The sequence below is a fragment of the Abramis brama genome (assembly GCF_963993115.1).
Source record: "Abramis brama genome assembly, chromosome: 7".
Classification (NCBI taxonomy): domain Eukaryota; kingdom Metazoa; phylum Chordata; class Actinopteri; order Cypriniformes; family Leuciscidae; genus Abramis; species Abramis brama.
Window position 1 is genome coordinate 43,858,563 of NC_139969.1, and position 25,059 is coordinate 43,883,621.

The following is a 25,059-nucleotide window of genomic DNA, read 5'->3' on the forward strand; positions in this document are numbered from 1 at the left end:
AGGCATCTATCCCCAGAGGCGTCGTATGAGACAGGGAAAACGTACTCGGTTACCTAATGTAACCTCGGTTCTCTCTAGAAGAGGGAACGAGTATTGCGTAAGTTGCTTACGCATCGGGAAAGTCTTCTTTCTTCGAGATCTGAAGCCAAAAATTATCCTTAATTTTGTATTCATTGTCAACGCAGTGCAGCAGCCGGCAGACCATGGCAGGCTGTATGAGCGTGCTCATTGGCTGCTCAGCGGCAACTGCTTAAGCCTACCAGTGAGCCCTGAGTGACGTCACATCCAATGACTCCACACCCCTCTAACCGTCAAGATGGGTGTGGCCAGTGTGTATATAGGCAGGGCTCACAGGCTGAAATTCTGGTTTTCGTAGTCTGAAGCGCAAAAGCTTGTGGCGCGTCACGGCAGGTTACGCAATACTCGTTCCCTCTTCTAGAGAGAACCGAGGTTACATTAGGTAACCGAGTACGTTCTCTTACGAGAGGTTCTCTCGTATTGCGTAAGTTGCTTACGCATCGGGAACCCCTTGTCAACGCCGTGCGCGCCGAGCATCCAGCACATGAATCCCAGGGAGACCGGGGAAAACATTACGCTGAAAACAGGTGGCCGGTCGGAGAAACGGGCCAACACATGTACAAAGCACTTCACTTCGTAGATAGATAGAGCGGCACAGCCGGTCTATACATATCAATGTAAATAGTGCGGCCGGCAGCGCGGGCCCACACAGTACGTAAGCACATATTAGGGAAAGAAATAGAGCGGTTTCACAGTCTATTTGTTGGGAGAATAATCCCAGCGCGACAGAGTGTAGGGCGGGCGGCCAGCACCAGTACACAAGCGCGTAACGGGGAATAAAGGAACAGAGCGGCACAGCCGGTCTGAGCACAAAATACTCCTTCCCTTGGTGCCATACCAGAAAATTCACCAGTATGTGAACGTAGTCTGCGCATAATCGACTGGGCAGAGCATACATGCCACTTATACTGATAATAGTTTAGCCTGCAAGGCAGGAACTTCCAGGTTATAAAACCTCACGAATGTCGATGGGGAGATGATTGTATGACTGCCATACAATATCGTGAATAGAAATTCCGCTGGACCAGGCCCACGAAGAGGCCATGCCTCTAGTGGAGTGGGCTCTGATACCCAAAGGGCACTGCAGGTGTTTGGAGGCGTAAGCTGCTGCAATCGCGTCCACTATCCACCTGGACAGGCTCTGTTTCGAGGCGGCGAGACCCTTGGTGCATCCGCCAAAAGAAACAAAGAGCTGCTCGGAACGCCTGAAAGCGGCGGAGCGCGTGATGTAAACTCTCAGCGCCCTAACAGGGCATAGGAGGTTATCACTGTCCCCGTTATCGGATGCTGACAGAGCCGAAAGGGAGATGATTTGTGCCCTAAAGGGGGTTCCAATTGCTTTGGGGATGTAACCGTGTCTCGGTCTGAGAATGACTTTTGAGTCATTTGGTCCGAACTCAAGACATGCAGGGCTAACAGATAGCGCGTGCAGATCCCCCACGCGTTTTACTGAAGACAGAGCTATCAGAAAAACGGTTTTGAGCGAAAGGTACTTTGGATCCACGGATTCAAGCGGTTCAAAGGGAAAAGCCTTCAGGGCCTCCAGGACCAAGGACAGATCCCAGATAGGAATCGAGGGGGGCCGCGGGGGATTCATCCGTCTAGCTCCTCTGAGGAAACGGATAATAAGCTCGTTCCTTCCTATTGCCCGGCTGCGCGTCGTCTCAGCGAACGCTGCAATAGCCGCCACATACACTTTGAGCGTGGAAGGGGACCTGCCCTTATCCAACAGCTCCTGTAGGAAGGAGAGCACTCGCGGGACCCCACATGTACGTGGATCGAAGCTTTTAGTAGCGCACCATTTAGAGAACACTGACCATTTAGATGCATAGAGCCGTCTCGTGGAGGGAGCTCTAGACTGTGTGATCGTGTTCACAACCCATTCTGGCAGGTCAACGTGTATCCGTTGATTATCCATGCATGCAGAGACCATCGCTCCGGATGGGGATGCCAGATCGATCCACCGGCTTGAGAGAGGAGATCCTTTCTCACCGGGATCGGCCATGGGGGTGAGTGCGACAGCCTCGCTAGCTCTGGGTACCAGACTTGGTTCTCCCAACGCGGGGCTATGAGAAGCACTGGGTGGTGCGTTTCCCTGATCCTCGCTATGACCTGTGGTAACAGGGAGATCGGAGGGAAAGCGTACAGCGGGAGGCTGGGCCAGGTTTGGGACAGCGCGTCCTCGCTTTGAGAAAAATATCGGGCAGTGAGCGTTGTCTTTCGACGCAAAGAGGTCGACCTCCGCTCTGCCGAATAGGCGCCAGAGGAACTGGACTGTCTGAGGGTGCAGGGACCATTCTCCCGGGGGAATAATGTCTCTGGACAGTCTGTCTGGACCGACATTCAGGTGGCCCGGCACGTGCGCGGCTCTCAGCGAGCGCAACGAGCGGTGAGCCCACACGAGAAGGCGTTCTGTCAGGTTGCACAGGTTCCTGGACCTGACACCGCCCTGTCGGTTCACATTGGACACCACGGACATGTTGTCCGAGCGGACTAGCACATGGTGATCCCGTATGAATGGGAGAAAGCGCTTGAGCGCGTTCTCGACCGCTATCATCTCCAAACAATTTATGTGGAGGCGTTTCTCTCGGTCCGACCACAGGCCAAAGACCGGTTTGCCCTCGAAAAGAGCGCCCCAACCTGAGGTGGAAGCGTCCGTCGAGATAACTTTGCGGTGTGAGACGGCTCCCATTGTCACTCCCCGCTGGTACCAGTCGGCCGCTAACCAGGGCTTCAGTGCTGAAACGCAGCTCTGAGTCACTCTGATTCGAATGCCGCCGGAAGCCCAGGCTCTGTGAGGCACTCGGGCGTTCAACCAGCATTGCAGCGGGCGCATACGCAATAGACCCAGCTGAAGCACTGCTGCAGCTGAAGCCATACAACCCAGCATCCTCTGAAATGTCTTGAGAGGTGCGGTGCTGCCCGGTTGGAAGGACGCAGCCAGGCGTTGAACGCAGCGTGCGCGTCGTGGCGATAGGCGGGCCGTCATTGCCACAGTGTCCAGATCCAAACCCAGGAAAGAGGTTGATTGACTGGGCACTAATGAGCTCTTGGTCCAGTTGACCGTGAGCCCCAGGCTTTCCAGGTGGCTGAGAAGCACTGTCTTGTGGGCGATGAGTTCGGCCTCTGACTGTGCTAGAATCAGCCAATCGTCCGGATAGTTCAAAATTCGCATCCCCTGACCTCTCAGGGGAGCGAGAGCCGTGTCCATGCACTTCGTGAATGTACGGGGTGCCAAAGACAGGCCGAACGGCAGGACGGTGTATTGATATACCTGACCGTCGAAGGCGAATCTCAAGAATGACCTGTGACGGGGTATTATCTGGATCTGAAAGTATGCGTCCTTTAGATCGAGAGAGATAAACCAGTCCCTCGGGCGAATTTGCGCGAGGATCTGCCTGGTTGTGAGCATTTTGAACGGTCTTCTCATAAGAGCTTTGTTCAAATATCTCAGATCCAAAATCGGTCTGAGAGCTCCGTCCTTCTTGGGAACGAGGAAATATCGGCTGTAAAAGCCCGACTCGCTCATAGAAGGGGGAACCGGTTCTATAGCCCCTTTGCACAGAAGTGTGGCTATTTCTGCTCGAAGTAGATGTGCTACTTCCCCATTCATTCTCGTCTCGGTACGTGCCCGAAAGCGACGTGCCCGAAAGCGAACTGCAGAGTATAGCCTAGTTTTACTGTGCTTAGCACCCATTCTGATGCGCCTGGAAGAGCTTCCCACGCTCTTGCGTGTGCAGCCAGGGGCAGAATGGCCTCCGGGCTCTGATCGCCGCGCATCGCGGGCTCGAGAGCTCGAAACGGAGGGGCGGGCGCAGCGCGCGCGCTCTCGGTGCTTAGATACGGCGGATCGCACACAGCGATAGCTGGCCGTTTTACACACAGTGTCCCGGTGGCTTTGGACGGGGAACATATAGTGTGAGGCGCGACGCGTGAGGGCGGCGTCGGGGGCAAAATGTTCGTTAGTATGTGTGAGCGCTCGAGGGCAGGCACAGGATTTATATTTAAAACATGTATCATGTAAGAAACATGTAACATGTAAGAAAAACCGGTCGTGAGAGGCCGTGTGACAGAGCGGGCAGTGAGTAGGTGTGGGCACGGTGAGGTGGACACGTGACCTACTTTTAACACTCGAGCGGCTTCTGCCTACTTTATGAAGATTGGGCTCTGTGAGAGACACGGGATTTATAGTGCTTGTGTGCAGGGGTGAACACGGAAACGTGGGCACATTCACTGCATTTGAAACACATACGGCGTGGGCCGTGCAACCAGACATTATGCTCATTTGAGATTTCTCTGGGTCGCCGTGAGAACGGTGGTTGCGCGCAGGCGAGCGGGTAGATATACCGGTTCGTTGGCTGCGAGGTAAACATCTGCAGTAGCCGTGGCAACGGGGACTGACAGAGCGTGAAGCTTTGACGGTGGTCCAGCCGCAGCGGGACTTAACCGTCTTTTCTTCCCTCGTGTATAGACGCTCATAAATAATCGAGCACCATGTGGTGCGAGAGGCGGGTTCGCTTTCTGTATGTAAGAAAAACTGGCCGCGAGCTCGGAGAAGCGAACAGTAAAAAAAAAAATGTATCTGCCGCGAGAGCTGGGCTCAAACACGGGTCTCTGGCGTTACAGCCTATGATTCTGCCACTGGGCTACAGGGGAGAACACATTAGCTTTTGGTTAGCGCGAGCATATAAGAGCGACCTCATGTTTGTTTGCAGTCGTGCGTGTATTAAAAACAGGCTCGTTTACTGCAATAGTAATATTTCCAGCCGCCTGAACTTAAGAGGGGACTGAGAAATGTTTGAGAATTTGGCGGTTTGTCCGGCCACAGCGGGACGAAAACACTCTCTCTCCTCTTTTCGCCGGTGAGTGAGGCGCGTGCGCTGAACGTTGCTCGTGACCGTCCGCTCTGTCATCCCTTGTGAACGGCGCAATCTGTGCGGCCCAACAAGGGGAAGTGCGGGTTCGCTTTCTGTATGTAAGAAAAACTGGCCGCGAGCTTGGAGAAGCGAACAGCATAAACTTTTATCTGCCGCGAGAGCCGGGATCGAACCCGGGACTCTGGCGCAAAAGCCTAAGATTCTGCCACTGAGCCACAGGGGAGAATACATTAGCTTTAGGTTAGAGCGAGCATATAACAGCGTCAGTTTTGTGACGGCGTTTGCTTGCAGGCGTGCGTGTATTCATAACAGGCTCGTATACTGCAATATGAACAATTCCAGTCGCCTGAACTTAAGAGGGGACTGAGAAATGTGTGAGAAATTGAGGTAGGTCCGCGCGAGGACGGAGTAGCTTTCTTGTAACGTAAAGATAGCTCCAGGACCGTCCGTATCTGCCATCCCTTGTAAGTGGCGCAGTTAACGTGGCTCGAACAGAGGGAGAGGAAGCTCGCTCCGAGACCGTCCACTTCTGCCATCCCTTGTGAGCGGCGCAGTAGCGCGGCTCGAACAGAGGGAGGGTGTCTATCTCATTCGCCTCATCCCCTGACGCGGCGGTGGCGCGGGCGATAGCCGGCGGTTGAGCGGCCGGGAGGGGGGGCGGAGAGAGTGAGAGAGAAGCTCGAGGGAGAGGTTCCGGCGAGCTCCTCAGTCATATCAGTCTCCGGTGGTCTCTGCGAGCGGCGCTTCCTATTGCGCGGCCCGGCAGGGACAGGCGGAGCGACAGCTTGGTCGAAAACTTCAAGTCGAGCCTGCAGGGTCGACATTGAAAGTTCTTAGCACTCGGGGCAGCCGCCCGTAGAGAGTGCGGTGGCGGCGTGCTCGCAGCCCAGGCAGAGAGCGCAGAAGAGGTGGCGGTCTCCGTTGCTGAGCGGGGCGCGGCACGAGCCGCAGGAAAAAAATGAGGCGTTTTGACAAAGAACACGAGAGATAGTGTGTGTCGCAGGGCGAGCACACACAGCAGTAATAAAAGGATATGTCGCCGGATAGCGTAGCAGGCACGGATGGCTGAAGGCGGCGAAGGCGGCCGGCTTCTTCAGGCGCTGTCCTAGGCTTGCTGGTCGCTGGTTTCAACGGCGGCGGCTCTCAAGATCCAGCGATGCGAAGAGCTTCGCTGAAGACAAGAAAATCAGAATTTCAGCCTGTGAGCCCTGCCTATATACACACTGGCCACACCCATCTTGACGGTTAGAGGGGTGTGGAGGGCGCGAAGCGCCCTCATTGGATGTGACGTCACTCAGGGCTCACTGGTAGGCTTAAGCAGTTGCCGCTGAGCAGCCAATGAGCACGCTCATACAGCCTGCCATGGTCTGCCGGCTGCCGCACTGCGTTGACAATGAATACAAAATTAAGGATAATTTTTGGCTTCAGATCTCGAAGAAAGAAGACTTTCCCGATGCGTAAGCAACTTACGCAATACGAGAGAACCTCTCGTAAGAGAACCACAGTATACGTTCACTGTATAAGAGTGAGTGATGTAGCGTCCCTGAGGAGGCGCCCGTGCCATCAGCCAATTAATTGGCGTGGTTCTATACGGGTTCAGACTAGTGTTGTCAAAAGACCCGGTACTTCGATACCAATTCGGTACTAAAAAAATGAAACCGTTATGTTACCAGCTTTTCTTAAGTACCGGTGGTACCGAAGTACCGGATTAATCCGGTTCTTGATGCGCTGTCCAAAAGGTGCACAGTTGCGTCCTCTTCATAAAAACACAGAGACATGGCGACCGGCGGCACTACTAATGCGGTGGCTCTGAATCCACTCGTTGACAAGAAAGGAGGAAAGAGCCACATATGGAAATATTTTGGATTAGGCTAATGGCACGTTGCTATAAGGGGCCGTTCACATAGCTAATTTTTTGCGTGTGCAAATTCGTTATTTGCAAATTCGTTATTTCAAATGCATATATGTTAGCATAACGGTCTCTTGAGGGCACCGAAGGGAGACGGGCACTGTATAGCAAGATGTTTGCTGGTCAACTTCGGGGGGGACTACCCTCAATGGCCTGTGCCCTTGGGCGTCAGGACCTTTTTCCCGCAGCCTTCTTGGGAATAATGAGCAATAACGTCTTACCCCTTGAAGGCTGCGGCTGAGCGCGCTTTCCGTGTCCCCAGCTTCTTCCTTTCTGTGGGGGAGCACGGGAAGCCACACTCTGTTTTTGTGTGGCACGGTGTGAAGAGCTGGCTTTAGATGTTTGGGGCTGCTCCCGCTCAGCAGCCCCGGAGACATGTGTATGGCGGGGGAGTCCTGAAACCTCTCGACAACCGAGTTTACTGCGTTGCCAAAGAGGCTAGAGGAAGAGATAGGAGTATCCATCAAAATATTTTTATCTTTCTCCTTAGTGTTGCTCAAATTCAACCAAAGATGTCTCTCAGTGGCCACCAGGGCTGCCATAGACCGGCCAATAGTTTTAGTCGTCTCCTTGGCGGCCCTGAGAGACAAATCTGTGGCCCGACGCAGTTCGCAAACCGTGTCCAGGCCAATACCCCCGCCCTCATCAAGATCTCCTAATAGTTCGGCCTGGTAAGCCTGCAGCAGTGACATGGTCTTTATAATTTGAAATAGAGGAATAGTGAGATGTTTGTGCACTATGATATGAGAAGGGTTTCTCCCACGATCTCGACACCTCGCCCCTGTTTTGAGATTGTGAAAGAGAGGGCAGGAAGCGTTCGTCAAGTTTACTTTTTTAACGAACGTCCTGCTTATCTGCCGGCCAATCGGTGTGTAATCTTTCAACTGCTCTCGTTACAACCTCAACAAGCTCTGCAAAAGCACGAGACTGAGGTGGCGAATCCTCAGTACCTCCTGCTTCGACACTAACAACATCTAGTTCCTCAGAACTAGCCCTCGAGCGCTGACCGTGCATGCTTCTCACCCAAACAAAAAAACGCACAAAACATGTCTCTTTGTCTTACCGGCTCCTGGAAATGCCTAGTAGGAGGGGCTGTGAACAGCAGGGACGGACTGACAATCTGTGCGTTCTGGAAAAGTCCAGAACGGCCGTCCAACCGAGGGCCGTCGGCACCAAAAAAAAAAAAAAAAAGTATAATAAAGCAATATGAACAGCCAACAGCAGGGGCGCTAATATGATCACTTATATGCTACGTGTAAAAAAAAACAACAACTGAGGAAGAAGAGTCGGCCTATAGCCACTGACAGAAAGTTAGTTTTATAAGGCTGCACTTTTAAATTTGCTTACATTATATTTGAATAGCAGTGGTCTCCAACGTGGTGCCTGTGAGTTGCCCGCTAAACACATTCTATAAATAGCCCCAACTTGCCGTCGGGGTTCCAGACTTCGAATAAATGGTATAATTTTGCGACCTTTTCAACTAAATGTTTCAATTTGAACTTTTGCCTCTACAAAATTACCCAACTCTCTTTGATTATACGCTGTCATTTGCGTTGCGTATGAGAAACATCAAATGGCAAACGCTCAAAAAGCGGAACAAAACTTGTTTGATCTGAGCAACGCATTATTAGCTCGGCCCAAAAAACAGCGATCAGCTGTTTGACAAAGCAGCTGTGCGGGCTGATCTTGATCACGCGAACATTGCTATTACACAGAGCTGCGCGATCCACTGAGAAGCATTTAAATTCAGCGCAGAATTCTCTATAATATAAACCCACAAATGACTATGTGATTTAAGCTTGTAAAAAGCCAGATGAAACAGCGCTGATATTCTCAACATATTGACGCAAAAAAAAAAACAGGCGAAACATTGTTCCGAGAACAAACCAGCTAGAAGACATTTCACACCAAAACTTAATTAACTTTAGTAAAACAAACTTTTTTGGCAGAAATGTGCCTGTATTCATATTTAAAATGCTGTTATATTAATATAGTCATGTATAAATGTATTAAATGTATGCCTAATGCAGTAATGTTTTGTTTAGAAGTTATGGCAGTTTATTTATTTATTTTTATTATTATTTTTTTCATTTATATTTATACTAAATGTTTGGGCTACTGTTTTTGATAACATATACAATAGGTTTATAGAAAATCAACACAAAAAAAAAAAAAATCAATAAATATTTTCACATTTTTTCAGGAATTGTTTTTTTTTTTTAATGCTTGTAAGTCTGAACCAGAATATCAAGATATTTTATTATTTCCCATATGATGGTGAAAAGTAAAAAAGCTTCACCATGTCACCATGTTATATGTATAATAAATATTGGAGTATAACAAATAAAAATTCCTTCTAGATTATTTTATCCCTTGAGGTAGCCCTCGCACACAAAAAGGTTGGACCCTGGTATAGTATAAGGGGTTTCTGTAGCCAGTGACATTTCATTATTTGTATTTTATGGCATTGTACATTTTTTGTTTTTATTTGAAGGCTGAGGCTTCATTAATAAACACAACCCCAATTATCATCATTGGTTTTGAGATGTTACTTGCTGTGAATACCTTGTCTGATAGGATACAGTATTGTGGCATAGTATCAGGACATCCTGGCTAGTGTCTGTCGCACACGGCTAGAGGCGAATGGCCGGATGATGGGCCTATTTGGGAGAAAGTCCAGGGCTGTTTTTTAGCCCCAGTCCGTCCCTGGTGAACAGGAAACGATTATATGTAATCCTGAAGGGGAGGAGTTGGTCTATTAAGAGTATTTAGACCCAAAGCTCATGAATGTTTATGTGTTTGTATTGTTTTCTAAGTGGTAATGTAACTGGAAAAAGAGAGACATTATCAATGTATAGTTGGTAAGGTTGCCAATACTTTGTGAACTATGAAACGTATAGTTAATAACTGATGATGAGTTATGATTGGTCAGTTTGAAAATGAAGGAGGAGATCAAAACTATAAAAGAACAGATGAAATGTTTGCAAAGAAAACAAAGGGGTGTTTGGTTGGATCAGCAGCCAACTGTGTAACTTATTTTTCCCTTGAGTTTGTTTTGTTTGTTTGTTGTTTTGTTTTGAGTTGTACTTTGAACAAATTCCTTTTGTTAGTTTGTTTTCCTGCAGAATTTCTGAGTTAAACTTGGACTTGCAAATGGACATTTTGCTTTGGACTGTGTTGCACCTTTTTTGGAATTTGTGACATCCTGAATAAACGTGAATTTTTCCATGGACATTTTTGTAGTTTTTCCAGCTTTTTGCTGCTTGTTTAGCCAACGCACTGACCATCCTACAACAGTATGCCTACCACATTTACCTTTACCTTACCTTTTGCATATTCAGTGCGTGCATATTATTTTCCTATCATATTTTACCAATTCCAAACCACATCAATCTTACTAATTAGCATTAATTTTGTTTTTAATTATTTATAAATGATATATAATTGTTCATGAAGGCTGGAAGTGAAAAACGCCTTATATTCAGATGTGCATAAAGAAAACCTGCTTAATACACACCTAAAATACACAATTAATAGTAGTTAATAAGATTGATGTGGTTTGGAATTGGTGAAATATGATCAGAAAATCAAATTGCATAATTGCACATGCACTGTACTTACCTGGACTCCATTCACTTACCTTACTCCACTGTACAATTAAGAGATTTGACAAGATACTAAGCCTGCCGATGGTCATCAGCTGTGTATATGTCACAAACACACGTTAATATACTTAACTATATACATTTATAACATACTTATGTTAACCACACGAACGTTGCAAGATATTATCATGAATAATAAATACTAATAATGTGTGTGATAGTCTTACCTTCCATAATATAGAGTCTGCGTGGCTACAGGACCTTCCCAAACCAGCGCTGCACGAGCATCCAGTAGTCTCCACTGGTCCCTGGTGACTAACTAGCCCCACGCAGAGTGGTTTGGACTGCTCGACTGGCTGGGGTCACATTTGCTTTAAAAAGACGAAATCACTCTCACTGTAGTACTGTAGTACACTGAGTACACGACCCACTTTCCCACTGTGTAAATATTGATAGGCCTCAGTACTTTTATAATTTTTCATTGCTGCTCCATCAACTCTTTCTGACAGGACGAAGTAGTTAAATATGTCCCCATAGGTTACCTCTGGCCACTTCTTCATATCATCTACCCACGTTAACAATGACGATGGATGGGACAATATGAGACCATCTGATCATCAGACGAAGTTTTCTCTGTGCTCCCAATTTAAAACATTTACGGTATCAACATTATTTGTCATTTCGCTAAAGTTTTGGCTAGCTATAAACAATTTTCTGACTACTGAACTAGCTACCGGATGTGCCGTGTCAGTTTAGCGGAAGTCGGATGAGAAAATGCGGAATAAGGTGTAAGGGTGGATTTCCAGCAGCGGTTCAGGCTGCAAGACTGCAGAACGACTAAATAAACGTTATTAGCAAGATGGTTGAAAACTGCACATTTCTTGTCTATTCCACCCACTGCCACTTACACCAACGACGGAAATAAGCGCAGTTACAATAGCTTAATATCTGGGAGAGCGTTGCTATAGAGAGTGACGATATTGTATTGCATTTACCAAGGCAGCCAAGATTTATGGACTCCTCGAGTTCAAGAAATCGTAAATCTGTCCATGATTACTAGAGTAGCACTTCAAAGTCAATACCAAATCAAAACTAGTTAGCACATTAGTTGTAATTGAAAAGGTTTAATGACAAAATATGGTTATGGTTACACTTAAAATAGTTACAAAATAGATGTATGAGATGATGATAACTTATACCATTAATCTTACCCAGCATATATGAAAAATGTTACCAGAGAGAGACAGTTGGATACCAAACATTTATAAAACTGTATGATAATTGTTAACATTTTATTAACAGTGGGAGAGGCAGAATAAGGCTTATACTGTAGCGTAGCGAGAGCTCTTTCCATGTGGAGTCTTTGCATTAAAGTCATACGAGCAAGTGGATTCTCTCTTCTGGAAGTGGACCTTCTCAGTTCAACTCAGCTGTTATTGGTCAAATAATCACAGACAGAAACACATACAGGAGAACTGAGAGCTCTTTAATTATATTAATGATAGAAGAGAGAGAATACAGGACAGTCTCTGACTCGATATGAAACACTTCTATAAAGACACAACAATATTACAAATAACTCTCTTCTGATTTCCATGCAAGCTCTGGTTAATATTTGTATAGAAACTTAGTACTCTTCTAATATATTCTGTGCACTTTAAATCAAGTCTTTTTAGGGATAGTTCACCCGAAACTGTCCACTGACTTCTAATGTATGGACAAAGAAATCTCTAAATATTGTCTTTTATGTTCCACAGAAGAAAGAAAGTGATCCAGCTTTTGGTCGACATGAGGGCATATGTACATTATGTCAATTTTCATTTTTGAGTGAATCATCTTTTTAATACATTTACATTGAATCATTTAGCAGACGCTTTAATCCAAAGCGATTTACAAATGAGGAGAACAATAGAAGTTAAACTAACAATATTCAAGTGCTGTGAATAATAGCGTGAATAGTAGTTATTTGGTAAAAGAGTATAATGTACATGCATTAGGAACACAAGCAAGACTATGACATTAAACTACTTGATGTTGTTGATCTGTCAGTCTATCGGGGGAATTAATGAGAATAAACCGTGCTTTATACAACCCTCCTCTCCATCGTATGATAAAGTCCTGCTGATACAGAACGTCAGCAGAAGCATCAACGGCACATCAATACATCTTTAATAAAACTCTGTTTACTGTATGTGTTTAATGGAGCGCAAACAGAGCAATTGAGTTTTGAGTTTTATGAGTCAAGAGTTATCTCTAATAAGCCTAAATGTCACAGAAAGGAAGGGTGTGTGCAGTGAAAAGAATGACATTGACTTCATTTATTGAGTGCAGATGTTTAAACTGAACTGCAGGCGGTCTGTGAATGAGACGCAGGCTTTTGCATTGAAACACAGCAGGCAAACGCTGCACTACTGTCTCGAGAGTGTTCGTCCTGGCTGTGTGTCGAACTCTGATGTGTGTCAGTTCTACAACAGCAGAGAACAGACTTCATTAACCCTCCAACATCAGGCCTCAAGAACATGTACAATACACAGTCAGCCAGTGGGTTCAGATACAGGAGAAATTCAGAAAAATACAAAATTATATAAAACAGTGTATCGCTGATGTGACCAAATGCATATATAAAAGTCACGATTACGTGGGGGAGAATGAGAAAAGTGTAAGTCAGAAGCACCAGGAACAAACTGCCCAAAATTTTCTTGCGCTGTAGAGAAGTAAGTGATATTGTGCGTGAAAGACCGCGACAAGTGCCAACAAAACACAGAATGACTATCAGGTAGGGGATTAAACAGGCAGTCATTCCAGACAGACGTCTAAACAGCCAAAGAGAGTTAATGTCTGTAAAGCGTATGACTGCAAAGCTCAGAGGAAAAAACCAGATGATCACAGAAACAACACAGCAGACTTTTAGTGAATGATGAGATCTGTACCAGATCGGATGAGAAACCATAAGATATCGTTCAAAAGCAACACATGCCATAAAAAACAGACCCACAATCAAACTATAATAATATGCAATATAGACATCCTCTGACCATTTGATTGTGAATGTTAATCTACAAATGATCTGAATGAGATCTGAAAGAATCAAATTAATAACAAACACTGGAGTGGAGCGATGAGATTTGATAAGAGCACACAACGCAAACAGAGTTAAGATCATGATTGGAATCTCAATGGCTGAAATGATCTTGATAATTAATGGGTTTGCAGACACAAGTTTACTGATAAATTCCCACATCTGACGACGACTCCTCCATTCATCATAATAATGATCGTCATTATAATCTACTCCACTTGATCCGTTGCTGCTGGCGTTTTGTTCTGCCATTGTTTCATGAAATCTTGACTGGCGACACTAAATAACAAACCAGTCATTAGTTAAAAAATATGCATTCATTTACTATTTACTACTTTATTAAAAACATTAGGGAAAATATATGACATAACTTGTTTTCTGTGTGATTGTTGAAATAAAGTTTCCTCAGTTTGCTTTACATGTTCTTTAGAGGAGATGTGTGTAATGTTAGAAAGCTTGAAATACGTGAAATGTAAGATTAAAGTTTGGAAATCCTCCATTTGAACAATATCACAGAAGCAAGAATGCTGTTGTTCTGAATATTCAGTCCAGCACAGCTGCAAGTGTACAATGGTTTATTAAACTAGGAATAAATCTTGAAGAACTTACGTTACTGACAGGATTGTGTGTTTCGTCTGCAGGTCAAAGCAGAAGTTTGTGGAGCAACACACAGACTGACAGATGTTTCACAAGTTTCCACTGCCGTGTTTAAAGAGCTCTTCATTCACTGCACACACTGTAAAAACACACATCTTAAAGCTTGTGGATCTAATGTAGGAAATGCCTGAGATTACAGACAAACTATTTGATCCAATGTGTGCAACTGTAATTACCTTAAAGACACAATTAACTAACAATGGTGGTTTGAGTGAAAAACCAGTCTAACTTTCACAAACGGTTCGGCTCAACTACGACGACTGAAGTAATCAGTCTGAGATAATCATGTTTATGTCAGACTTCATCCAGATCATATTCAGAATGATGATCAAACTCAGATGGATGGATTATTTATTTAGTGATGTAATATTCATAGTGTATTTTTCAGTAATACAGGTATAACAGAAATGTTCTACAAAATGTTCTACAAAAGTGTATAATATACACTTTTAAAGAAGCAGTCGAACAGCAGTCGAACAACAGGAGAGATCATCAGTCTGTGACTTCGTCTGACTTTGTTTGTGCGTCGTGACTGTTTAGTTTCGCTTGACTAAATAGGAGGGCGCGGAGCCTGCTGTATTCAATAACGAGGTATTAGGCGTGTATAAAGTAGGTTAGTGCACCGCGGCAGCGGCAGACGCTGAAGACGCTTCTTTTTCGACAGCACTTGATCCAGTAATACTAACACTTTCTCTACTACTCTATTCTATTCTGTTCTATAACAACAACAACAACAACAACAAAAAATTCTGCATTAGATTAAACTGAGAAGGGTCATAGCACTTGCATATTGTTGTCCTACTGTTAATTTAACTGCTTCTATTGTTCTCATTTGTAAGTCGCTTTGGATAAAAGCGTCTGCTAAATGAATAAATGTAAATGTAATATCAACGTGATCTCATGAGAATACGTTTGTATTTTTACGTAAAGTGTAGTTCTTTCATACGTACATTTACTTACGTTTTATACACACAGATACGTATAATACTGACGTATTTACAGCACAAAAACGTAAATTATTTACGTATGAACAACTCTACTGATGTACAAATTTGTACGTATTGCTATTTATGCATATTAAAATCGTGGCTTTAATGTATTGACTCTATTGCATTCAATTGTTGTATCAGTTACGTTTTCAGTCGCATTTATTAAATGCAGTTTACTCAAGAAATAATAACATTTCACTCTGTTCGTGCCTTCTGCAAACTCGTTTCGGAGGATTAGCCTAACGTTACATGGTGTTAAACAAGACTACACTTTAAAACCTTTAAAATACCTCCTTTAATCGTTTAACCATTATGTAAATTTAGTTTATTTACCGTGAGACACAAAATGCATTTTCTCCAATAGAACCATACTTCACCAAAACCCAAAATAAATTTACAAAAGACATCAATTTTATTAGCTTGATATAATCCAAATCTTTAGAATCCACACGTTTGCAAGAAAGAGATCCAAATTCAGCCCTTTATCCAGTGATCTTCATCTCCATTTCTCAGCAGCGACCGTAAACGTCAAATCCCGCGCTCGTGATGAATTCAAATTAAAAAATTGCGCCCGAAGCGTTACGACATGTTTTACGGCAGTGATATCAAACGCTCATTGGCTCTCGCCTGTTCGTCACAGATTGCGACATGCCGTGTTTCAGTCGGTAAACTATTTGAAATGGAGAAGCGTGCGCGCCTTCACACAGAGCGAAGCCGGATTAACATTTTCATGGATTAATAACTTAAATTCTGCTCTGTACCTCATTCAAAACTATTATACTGAAAGAGAGGACTGCGACTGCAACACATCGTCATGTGAACGACTTTTGGTACCGGTTCGACATTTTCGCAATAAATAAATTATTTTGATTACACGCATGTTGTTTTTCTTCATAATTGTAGCCTATGTAGTTTTAAGAAATGTTTAGGGGTAGGAGTAGGACTAGCTGCTCAAAATATCTTTTAATGCTATATTGTTAATAAAATTGCCATTTCCCTACACATCTCTGTACGTTTTATCCTTTTTATATTCTGTATAAAATGGGTAGCCTATGTTTAGGTCTGGGAGTAGGGTTAAGGGATCTTCCATTTATCTATAAAACGGTAAAAGGTAAATTATACAGATATCCTTATGATATGAAAGATTCGTACATATTTTACGTTTTGTAGCTGTAAAAACGTAATAATGTTACGTTTAATTGTTGCAGATACGTCCATATCATACGTTTCAGCATCTACCCAAACGTACAAAAAGTACGTTTTCTATCTTTGAAAATTACGTATTAATACCTACGTATTAACAATGAGACCAGGCTGGTAATATAGCTCGTGCCATAGCATTTCACTGATCTTTGTTATAATGTATTTTGTTCAAGAGATTATATCTGCTGCTGTACTTTTTTAATGTACTCTAGGTATTTATTTGCAATGTACACAACAAGATACTATATTAAAGTTTTCTTGATTTCAAAGTGTGTGTCCTTACATTTATATTTAATTATTTTTGCACTTTTAATATATCATTTTGAATACTGATTAAAACAGCTTCATAATAAAACTATTACTGTAATGCTAATATATTTCTAATGAGCTGAAATGCTATTGAAATGTTCTTGAAGTACATTAAAATTAAGCCTCAAATATATGATAGCTGTAGTTTGAGAAATATGAAAGTATATTTTAAATGAACTGTAAAGAAATACACTTAAATGCACTAAATGTACTTGAAGTGGTTCCATTTTAGCACAATTTAATATATTAAAATATATTGCAAATAACTTTAAATTGATCTTAAGCATATCTTGAAATACACTTAATATACTGTTGTTTCAAAATAATAAATTTAATACACACTTAGTACAGTATAATTTAAATATATTAAGTATGCCCAAAAAAGCAAAATTTAAATACATTTCCTTTTCACCTGGGAAACAGATGAAGTTTATGAGCTGATCACATCATCATGAAATGAATATCAAGAACCTGAAATGGAAACTGGTTCTGACAGGACCTTAAAGAAAACTCTGTGGTGAGATCTGGCATTTATCTCATCTCCTGAAGAACCCCTAGATCATCCGCCTTCAGAGTTTCCAGGTAAAGGATAAAATAATTCGCGAAGCACGGTCAATGAGAGGGAAGCTGAAGTACCGGGATAACCTGATCTCCATATATGAGGATTACGCTCCGGAGGTTTTGGAACAACGACAACAATACCGAGAGGTAATGACTGAGCTATATAAACTAGAACTTAAACCAGCCCTGCTGTTCCCTGCCAGGCTCACCATTAAACTGAAAGAGGGAGGCAGGAAAGGATTTGCATCAGTCGCGGAAGCCAAAGATTATATAGCATCTTTTCGTTAAACCATGCTATTCACTTCACTAATCACTGTGCACGATTGCATTTGTCTGCCCCGGGGAGTGTGTGTGTATACCCTAGTTCGTAAAACAGTAGTATGCTTATCAGACTGTTAAGTAAAGTATTGATGATCATGGACTTGATTTTGATTAATGACGCTCTAAGACTTTACTATTGAGACATTGTTTTTCAGAGGTGACTCACTCTTCCCCTATCATGTGTTCTGGTATTTTATTGTATGCATCTCACAAAGGGGAGAGTTATTTTGTTTTCTTTTGAAGTACAGCGCCTGACGTTATCCTTCAGATTTGGCTTTAATTTATTTTCCTTATAAGCTCTCAATGTAATGCTGTGGGTAGAGAGCTAATTAAATAGGGAGCTAGTTTAGTTTATTATAGCAGTAGATTAACGTTATCTGTGTAAACATGTCTGTGTATGTATGTATGGGTTTTGTGTGTATATGTTATTTTTATTTTTATATGATCCCAGCAAACTTCTTGCCTAATCAACTTATCAAACTAATCAAATCAAATACGATACTATTATTTTATGGCCTTTGATGAATTGAATTATGATGGAGAGGATGTAAAACATTGTACTGATATAGATAATAATTTAAATTGCAGATATTACACTCCTGAACAATTAAAAAGCTTAAATAATACAAACAGTTGTTCATTTCTGCACCTTAACATTAGAAGCTTGGGTAAACACCATGAAGAATTAGTTACTTTACTTTCTAACTCTGACTGTAGCTTTGATGTTATTGGTTGCAGTGAAACCTGGCTTAATGATAGGACCTTTACTGATATTCTCAACCTAGATGGATATAAGCTCATTACCAAGAATAGGCTTGGCCGTACTGGTGGTGGTGTTTGTTTATATGTTCACTCTAGATATCATATTAATGTTTGTGATGATGTTGTCTTAGATGACAATCATTCTGATTCACTTTTTATTGAGATAAACCTCCCTAATGCAAAAAAAATTATAGTAGGAGTGATTTATCGCCCTCCTGACTCTGACCTTGATGTTTTCGAGGGTAAACTGGAGGACATTTTATTTTCCATAAACAAGAAAAACAAAGATTGTGTCATACTTGGGGACTTCAATATTGATGTCTCCAAAGATGACGTTGTAAAAAGAAACTTTGTTAATACTTTGCACTCATTTTCTTTTTTTTGTACTATAAATCAATTTACCAGAGTAACGCGTTCTACTAGGACAGTTATTGACAATATCATCACAAACATTCGAAATACTAGACTAGAATCTGGAGTTGTGTTATCTGACATTACTGACCATTTTCCGATTGTATTGTTTCTAGATCTTGCAAATAAGAACGAATTACCACGGAAAAAAACAAAAATTAAAGTAATAAATGAGAGAACCCTGAAACTACTGAGTGAAAACTTACAGGCTAAAACATGGAAAGCAGTCTATGACAGCAACAATGCTGATATTGCGTATGATAACTTAATAAAGGAGATTACAAGCTCTATTGGTTGTACTATTCCTGAAAAGAACGCCAGACACCGCGCAACTGGTCTCAACCCTTGGCTTACAAAGGGTATCTTAAAATCTATTACCCATAAAAATAAGCTTTATAAACGGTTCTTAAAATGTCCAAGTGCTACGAACAAGGACACATATACTACTTACAGGAATAAACTTACTAACATAATAAGGAAAAGTAAAAGTAACCACTATACATACCTCCTAAAAGCGGCACATGGTGACTCTAAGAAGTCTTGGAAAGTACTAAATGAAGTTCTTAACAAGAGCAAAAACAACGCTGTGTTTCCAGATTCTGTGGGCATACACTTAAATTTGGGTAATAAATATACGCATGACATTGATTTAGCAAATAATTTTAATAACTATTTTAACTCTATTGGGGAAAAACTTTCTAACAAAATAGTTCAACCTCTGGGTATCACTTTTGACCACTACTTGCGGGGCTCCTATGTAAATTCTTTTTTTATGAAACCAACTAATTGCGATGAAGTCTATAAAATAATTACAAATTTACGTAGCACGTACACTGCTGGTGAGGATGAAATTTGTAGTAAAGTTCTGAAAGCTATAGCATATAATATCATGGAGCCATTGACTTATTGTATTAATCTCTCTCTGTTCTCTGGAATTGTACCAAAAAGGACAAAAATTGCCAGAATTATACCAGTGTTTAAATCTGGAGATAAAAATGATATGTGCAATTATCGTCCGATATCAATCTTGCCCACAATCTCAAAAGTTTTAGAGAGAGTAGTGTACAATAGGCTATATGGCTACCTTGATAAATTTAATATTATTTCTTCTTCTCAATATGGTTTTAGAAAAAAAAGAAGCACATGTATGGCGGTACTCGATTTGATTGAAAAGATCAATGATGCCATCGATAAAGGTGATACCGCTACTGGTATTTTTTTAGATTTATCTAAGGCGTTTGATACTATTGATTTTAATATCCTCTTGAATAAATTAAACCATTATGGAGTTCGAGGAATAGGCCTTAGCTGGTTTACAAGTTACCTACTTGATAGAAAGCACTATGTAAGTATCAATGACCAAATTTCAATAAGTAAACCCATTAAATGTGGAGTCCCTCAGGGATCCATTTTGGGCCCTCTTCTTTTTTTAATATATATAAATGATTTTGAAAATTCAACAATGGCTTTACACAGGGTCTTATTTGCTGACGATACAAACCTATTTATGGCTCATAAGAGTCCAGATGTGATGGAAGAAACAATAAATAGAGAGCTAAGAAATGTTGCTATCTGGTTTCGGTGTAATAAATTATCTCTTAACATAAACAAGACAAACTACATTGTGTTTCATTCCAAAAAGAATCAATTGGCTAATAAGCATGTTTGTCTTAAAATTAATGAACAAATTATTGAAAGAGTAAACACCACTAAATTTCTTGGAGTCTTTATTGATGAATGTCTACAATTTAAATATCATATTGATCAGTTAGTAAACAAATTATCAAAATATGTTGGACTATTTTTCAAAGTAAGACATTTTCTCCCACAGTCAGCACTTGTCATCTTATATAAAACTTTGTTTGAGTCACATTTAAATTATTGTAACGTTATATGGTGTAACACTTTTACTAGTTACTTGATAAAAATACAGTCTTTACAGAAAAAAATTATTAGGGTATTAACGTGGTCTGAGCAAAATACCCCTTCGCGTCCTTTGTTTTATCGCCTTGGTTTATTAAGACTTAAAGAATATAATGCTTTTCATAATGCCTGTACGATATTTCAGGTTGTCCATAAGCTAAATTACCGATTGTGTGAACTTGTCCCAATCAGTCGACCCCAGCATACACATCATACAAGGGAAAAACATTTAATTACTGGAAAAATAAGACGATTGAAATGTACGAGCCTGAGTGTAGTCTGTAGAGGTCCGCAGATTTGGAACGAGCTTGAGGAAAATCTTAAACTTTTGCATTCTATCTCCGCTTTTAAGAAACATCTTAAGGTAAAAATGCTATTAACATACACCATTTGAATACTTCAGTATTATACTTGTGCTGGGATTGTCTGTTTGTTGTGTCTTGTTGTATTTATTATATTATTTATTTGTGTCTATGGATTTAGTCTATTTATTTTATCTATTTTTTTTTGTATGTTATTTATTTGTTGTATGTTGGTATTGGGCCCCCTATTAAAAGCTTTTAATAGCTTGTTTGGGGTTCCCCCTTTTCACACAATAATCATCCTATAACTATAACTACTGCAATTTTGTATTTGTCTTTAATATGACGTGTGTGAAATAAAAAAATAAAAATATTGAAGTAGCTAGGTAGTCTTTTGCTGTCAGGTCAGAATAGGATTAAATCCTCACTAGCTTGTTTAGCCTATACCAGTAAATCTAGGTGTGTCCCTACACCTTCGTGCAACAATAACAATCAATAGCCGCTTTCCGACCGGAGGAACCTTTTCACAGTTCCTAGAACTATTGGCTAAAGTACCCGGATGTCGGCGTGTTCGCACCGCAGGAACTAGGAACGATTTTAGTTCTAGGAACTCCATTTGGAGGAACTAATTTAGGTCCTACTTCAGAGTAGGGTCTAAACCAGCACTATAGGAACTACCCGTGACGTTAGTGTACGCTGATTGGCTGAACGCACGCGGAGCACCAGCACCCGCCATTTTTAAAACAGCTGTAATGTAAACACACAGATTATAGCCTATATATTTACTCCAGAAACTAACTATACAAACATGGAAAACAGTGATAGATGGGTCTCTAAACCTTTATGCTGAAGAGAAAATCCAACGCAACTTTGAGGGGACCAAGCCAAACATGATTATGTTTATCTGCCCAGCTAGCAACACTGGACATCAACCACACGGCATAAGCTAATAACCTTTTTTCATATACTGTCTACTTTCTATAACAGTTCTATCTAATAAGATATTAAACAGTACTGTTAGACATATCACTAACTAATAAACACAGAGAATGCGAGCATTGTTTGCTCTGGCGTTCTCAGCGCCGCCAAAATAAAGGTCCGTCGCGCCGTCAAAATAAAAGTCGCCGTGCTTGCGTCAGTCTCTTACCCCTCCTACCAGTTCCTATGGCCACTTGGCCAGTGCGAACGCAAACAGCGAAACCGAGTTTGGGGGAGAGTAGTTCTTAGAACTGTTTAGAAGTGGACAGTTCCTAGAACTAAGTTCCTGTAACTACTTGGTCGGAAAGCGGCTATTGACAACTAGGCCTATTGATCAAATTCATACTTACCCTCCAGCAGAATCTCTCCTGGATCCTTCGTTGTCCTTGGTCTTGCAAGATATACTATAATGCTCTTTCTATTACTTATATAACTGTCTTTGTAAGCTGAAGTAAAACTGAACAGTGCAGGCCCATCTGCTGACAGTATTCTGCAACATACGTCGTTGAAGGGTGATTCAGTTTGTCATGCAGTTCCTGCAAGTTCCTCTCGCTTTTATTGGTAACCGCACCTATCCGAATGCATTGGTCAGTTTCCTTATTTTCGACGGCTGCAGGCGTTTTTTTGAACAGTGTGACTTGACTGATGCAATACTCTCGGTTTCACAATCTTATTATTCTCACTTATGCTTCTCCATAATTCAGCTTGCGACAACGGTTTACTTTTAGCGTTATAGAAATTATTCTGTTCCACCTGTCCAGGTGTTCTACCAAGCCCAGATACACATATTCGCTATCAGTCACTAACACACAGTCTTTATGGTTATTATTTTTCATGTGCAACAACACCTTCCTGTACGCTTTTGTCATCTCCTAGTTTGCCTTTTTCTCTGTGGATAATTGTACCTTTCACTGCATGAAAAGACTCAAATCCGGCAAAATACGGGCATGGTAAACTCCTGTGTAATTTGATGTATGCTGGATCTATGTGGGAAAAAGCGGATCAGAGTAACATGGAACAGTATATTTCCAGATAAACCCGGAAACCTCACATATGCGGACATATCCAGGAATCCGTAAAATTTCACGGACATTAACACTGCTGGGTGTGAGGGGACTGACAACTGTTAGGTGTGAAGACCTTTCATATGTTAATGACTGACACTAACACAGTGCTGGCTGTTCTCAGAGGGAGGGGTGGCCAGGGAGGACTTCAGGATTGAATTATCTCTGGATTACTATAGGCTACAGCAAACAAGCTTTTTGTACAGAAATATAAATAAATTCTTAAGGCCCTGAAACACAAAACCGACGTCAAAGAACTAACAATGACTGAAGCCGACTCTAGGGTTGGCTCACGTCGCCTGTGTCAGGGCCTTAAAACCACTGCATGAAAAAAATATTTTATAAAATATTTTTTATAAATACAGGACAAAATAAACACCCAGTCTGAACATATACGTTCACAAAAACATCTGAATATTTAATGAAATAAACAAAGGAATTTAAAGGGTTAGTTCACCCAAAAATGAAAATTCTGTCAGTAATTACTCACCCTCATGTTGTTCCAACCCCGTAAGACCTTCGTTCATCTTCGGAACACAAATTAAGATATTTTTGATTAAATCTGAGAGCTGGATCACTCCTCCATAGACTTCTAAGGGACTGAAACTTGCTGGCCCAGAAAAGTTATTAACTTTTACTTAACTTTATTTTCTCGTCGCTTGATAAACTAAGCCACTGTAGTCACTTGGACTATATTAACGATCTCTTTAATAACTTTTCTGGGCCAGCAAGTTTCAGTCCCTTAGAAGTCTATGGAGGAGTGATCCAGCTCTCAGATTTAATCAAAAATATCTTAATTTGTGTTCCGAAGATGAACGAAGGTCTTACGGGGTTGGAACAACATGAGGGTGAGTAATTACTGACAGAATTTTCATTTTTGGGTGAACTATCCCTTTAATGGAACAAATAAAGAAAAATGAATATCTCAAATTTTATTGTGAGGTTTTACAAATTGCAGACAACAACATTTGTCACCTTTTTCACAATTGGCTTTTAGCTTGCTTAGTTGGGGACATTTAATTTAATATTCAACAATATTATTGATCTGCCTGCGTTGACACTATTATATGAGATCTGAACTGAACTGGACGATGATATCACGGTTTTCTCCAAAGTGGCTATGTATATATATATACACATTTAAATTTATTTATTTATTTATACAACAAAATGAATCACCACTATTTTCTTCTGGAAACAAACTTTCTTGCATTATTTTCCTGTTATCTCCGTAAAGCTACTTTGAAACAATCTGTATTGTAAAAAGCGCTGTATAAATAAAGGTGACTTGATATTTATTAAAAAGGTAGAAGGAACCTGAGCTTTTCTACTCCACTGAATTGAGGTGCGCAAGCAGGCTCACTCGTCTTGGCACACTGTGCCCGAACAGCACTACTAGCTTATAAAGACTGAGGTCACTACAGTTAAAATCTCTTGCTGAGTTAATACACCTTTAAACTATTAATGTCTATGAACAAATATGTATTTTTATGTTTGTGTGCCTCAGCATTTCTGAGTGAACACCGCTGGTTTACTCACTATTTTTAAGTGTACTGTCGATCACGTGAAATGACGTCATGACGTGCGGCCCTTACTGACGTTACCTGAAAAATCTATCCAATATGGCTACCCTCTCGAGCGACGTGGTATCAAGAATGAAACAACTTGTAAGTAAACCAAAACACTTCAAAACTAATTTTTTTGTTGTAATATTGTAAGAATATCACATTACACGTGATATTTGACTGTTAGACGAGGCTATTTTTAAGTTGCAAGCGCGGTGTCGCGGGCGCGATTGCCGTCAGTCCGCCTGCTAGTGACAGAATATCCTGTGTACTGTTAATGTCGTGGCAGGGCAATAATGTTAACGTTAGTCAATAACTCTTTTCAGCAAGAGATAGCCCTTCTGTTTTTGAGTGTGTTGCTGCTGTTTGTGTTAAAGGTCCCGTTCTTCGTGATCCCATGTTTCAAACTTTAGTTAGTGTGTAATGTTGTTGTTAGAGCATAAATAATATCTGTAAAATTATAAAG

The 25,059-nt window shown here is 41.6% G+C and overlaps 1 long non-coding RNA gene across 1 annotated transcript; it reads right to left on the reverse strand.

Annotated features, from left to right (window-relative positions):
• Positions 1–11,936: 11,936 nt before the first annotated feature.
• LOC311087360 lies at positions 11,937–22,523 on the reverse strand. The gene is made up of 3 exons (XR_014607228.1): positions 22,315–22,523; positions 14,158–14,284; positions 11,937–13,827 (listed from the first exon to the last, which is right to left on the reverse strand). It is a non-coding gene; the product is annotated as an uncharacterized lncRNA (long non-coding RNA).
• Positions 22,524–25,059: the final 2,536 nt, after the last annotated feature.